Source organism: Bison bison, unplaced genomic scaffold (assembly GCF_000754665.1).
Source record: "Bison bison bison isolate TAMUID 2011002044 unplaced genomic scaffold, Bison_UMD1.0 scf7180017864514, whole genome shotgun sequence".
NCBI lineage: Eukaryota > Metazoa > Chordata > Mammalia > Artiodactyla > Bovidae > Bison > Bison bison.
In genome coordinates this window covers 938,985-942,221 of record NW_011495067.1, presented here as the reverse complement: position 1 = coordinate 942,221, position 3,237 = coordinate 938,985, and positions in this window count along the sequence as shown.

Genomic DNA, 3,237 nt, shown 5'->3' with positions numbered 1-3,237 from the left:
ACAGCCCATGGACGGAGGAGCCTGGTAGGCTGCAGCCCATGGGGTCGCTAAGAGTCGGACATGACTGAGCAACTTCACTTTCACTTTTCACTTTTCTGCATTGAAGGAAATGGCAACCCACTCCAGTGTTCTTGCCTTGAGAATCCCAGGGACTGGGGAGCCTGGTGGGCTGCCGTCTATGGGGTCCCACAGAGTCTGACACGACTGAAGTGACTTAGCAGCAGCAGCAGCATGGCATATGTATATGTGGTTATGTGGTGTGACTATTGAGACTATGCTTTGAGTATCAAATCTAAGATTTCTTTGCTTAGTCTAGATTCCAAAGACTTTCTGTTTTTTTTTCTAAAAGTTATATAGTTTTATCTGTTACACTCAAGTCCTTTGTTTCATTCTGAGTTAATTTTGTACACTGTGTGAGGCTTGGACAGAGGCTTCTTTTTCTTTAACTTTACAATATTGTATTGGTTTTGCCATATATCAAAATGAATCCATCACAGGTATACATGTGGTCCCCATCCTGAACCCTCCTCCCTCCTCCCTCCCCATACCATCCCTCTGGGTCGTCCCAGTGCACCATTTCATGCCAGTCAGAATGGCTTCGATCCAAAAGTCTACAAGCAATAAATGCTCTAGAGGCTTCTTTTTCTTTCTCCCCCTCCATTGGCTCCAGCACCGTTTGTTGGGAAGTCTAACGTTGCTCTATTGACTTGCTCTTGCATTATAACTTCATCAGAAGTCTCTTGGGCTTATTTGGATCTGTTTCTGGAATTGCTATTCTGTCCCAGTGATGCAGCACGGTTTTGATTACTATAACTACGTAGTTATAGTATGTTATAGTTATATGTTATAGCTACATACTTACAGTATGAGCAGTGTAGTCCAAACTTATTATTTACGTGCTTTGCTATATTAAGTGTTTTAAGCTATTATCTGTTCTTTTCAGCCCCACCCTTCTTTTTCCTGTCTTCCCAAGACTTCTTTGACACCAGTGTTAGACATTTTGTGATAGTCTCAAGAATCATTTAGGTGGCATTCATGTTTTTGTCACGTCTATTTTCTCTCTGATTTTCAGATTGGCTAATTTCTCTTGTTCTGTTTTCCAGTTCACTGATTTTCCCTCTGAATTCTCTACTCTGTTCTCAATCCTATCTCCTGGCCTTTTCATTCCACTTTTAATATTATTCAGTTCCAAAATTTCTATTTGGTTCTTTATATCTTCGATTTGTTGATACTTTTCATGGCAAGGCTTTCTTTTTCATTTATTTCGAATATGTTCATAGTTTAGTGAGACATTTTTATTGTGGCTGGATTAAAATATGTCAGAGTATTCTAATACATCTGCTGTCATGGTGGTAGAGTATTGTTTTTATTCAAATCATAGTTTTCCTGGATCCTGGTATGATGTGTGATTTTTAATTAAAATCTGAACAATTTGTATTAAGTTATGAGTCTGGATCTTATTTAAACCTCTGTTAGCTGTTTTGGGGAAGTGAGGATCGCTGCCTTGTGACTTGTAGCCAGGTGGGGTAGAAATCTTCTTGGCTTTTGATGGTGACAGGGGCAACAGGGAGATGGGAGGGGTGAGGGTCCTTGATACCTCTGCATAGGTGGCAGCTGTACCTTCTCTTTGGGTCTCACTGATACCACTCTGGATGTGGGGGGCGGGGGATAGGAATTCCTCTTTGTGCATGCGTCCTTAGTCGCTTCAGTCATGTCTGACTCTTTGTGACCCGTCGACTGTAGCCCACCAAGCTCCCCTGTCCATGGGATTCTCCAGGCAAGAGTACTGAAGTGGATTGCCAAGCTTGTAGGGGATCTTCCAAACCCAGGAATCAATCCCACTTCTCCTGCATCTACTGCATTGCAGATGGATTCTTTACTACTGAGCCACCAAGGAAGCAGAAAATCCTCTTTACTGCTCCCCCTTTGACCTCCACTGACACCAGGAAATTGGTCTCATTGCCCCGGGCTGGGCTGAAAATCCACTGACTTCACCTCAGCAGGAAGTGGGAAAATGCCTCATTACTGACCAATGGGACTGGAATTCCTGGATCCTCAAATTTCTTCATCTACACTGAGAGGGGAAGGAGTGCGTCACATCTGCCTGGCAGAGATGAAAGTTCTAGCTCCTAACCTGACCTTCTCTGACATCACCTTGGCAGGTGGGTGGGCTCACTCATTACAGTCCAATGAGAGTGGAGGTCTGCCCTACCCACTCCCCTTTACTGGCATGAGTGGTACTGGGGCCACCATTGCCTCTGTGGCTTTTGGCTGGAGTACAGTGGTCATTGCCTAAAAGTTTTCTTGTTAAGCTGCCTTCCTCCTGTCCTTTGGCTAGAGAGAGTAGGCTTTCACTGGGGCTCTTTTTGTCTGCACCTGTTGGTGGGTCTGGATCTTTGCACCTACTTCTTCATCTCCAAGTCCAAGATTTATGAGACTGAAAGAAAGCTAGTGGGTGGGTGGGGGTCGGGGGGCTGCATCCCTGTTTTAATCCTTGGGTCCCAAGGTTCCTAGCTAGTCCTCTTCTTCTCTTCACTTTTAGAGTTTGTTTTGCATGTAATAGTTGTGCTTTTTAGTTGTCCTTAGAGGAGAAAATAGGGAAAAGTTTTCTTACTCCTTCTTCCTAGAAGCAAAGTCTTTTGGTATGATTTTCTAATGGTGCTCTCTCAAAGGCATGAGTGGAAAAATTCACATTTATGAAACACCGTTAGCCCCAAATTTAAACTACTATTGGTGACTCTTCATGAGGACTTACTATTGGAAACCTATGTATAGAAAATACTATTAAAGAGTACTCTTATGATTAAAGGCATACTAACATATATGGTAATCTCATATGTCAGTGTATTTCCAATTACCTAACATTTACTCGAAGAACAGAACATTGTTGGCAGAATACTCCAAAATGATAATTCTCTCTTGTCTTTTTGATGGGAAACAGGAAACCCATATAACATGAGAAATGCCTTTGTATCATTGACTGGAACTAAGTGACTTTTCCCACAGTTTGTTCAGCTTGTGAATATCATTATCATCTGACTTCATCAACTCAGTCATCAAGGTGAAAGTCATCTAGAAAACTACCTTCAGGGAATAAAGATGCTAAGCAGAGCACTGAGGCTCATAAAGAACAACTTGAATCCCAGAGGAGAAAATCATTTTAATCCATGTTAGTTTTCACTTAGGCAGTTACCACATCATAAAAGCAGTAGATGCAGAAACTCAACGAGAAATGGC